This window comes from Juglans regia, unplaced genomic scaffold, assembly GCF_001411555.2.
Source record: "Juglans regia cultivar Chandler unplaced genomic scaffold, Walnut 2.0 Scaffold_6543, whole genome shotgun sequence".
In the NCBI taxonomy this organism is placed as follows: domain Eukaryota; kingdom Viridiplantae; phylum Streptophyta; class Magnoliopsida; order Fagales; family Juglandaceae; genus Juglans; species Juglans regia.
The window spans coordinates 1-227 of NW_023361401.1; the positions used below are offsets into that span (position 1 = coordinate 1).

General features: G+C 48.9%; 1 non-coding gene across 1 annotated transcript; it reads right to left on the bottom strand.

Annotated features, from left to right (window-relative positions):
- Positions 1 to 51: 51 nt before the first annotated feature.
- On the bottom strand, positions 52 to 170 carry LOC118346075. Its single transcript, XR_004799471.1, has one exon. It is a non-coding gene; the product is annotated as a 5S ribosomal RNA (ribosomal RNA).
- Between the last annotated feature and the right edge of the window lie 57 nt (positions 171 to 227).

Sequence of the window (227 nt, forward strand, 5' to 3'; positions counted from 1 at the left end):
GAGTGGTCCTTCTTGTCAATTTATCTCGCAAGGCGGAGAAAACAAAAACGAGGGGTGCAACACGAGGACTTCCCAGGAGGTCACCCATCCTAGGACTACTCTCGCCCAAGCACGCTTACCTGCGGAGTTCTGATGGGATCCGGTGCATTAGTGCTGGTATGATCGCACCCATCAAACTAATTACTTAAAATTCATATAATCCTTGAGCGACATACTAGCGTCCTTCC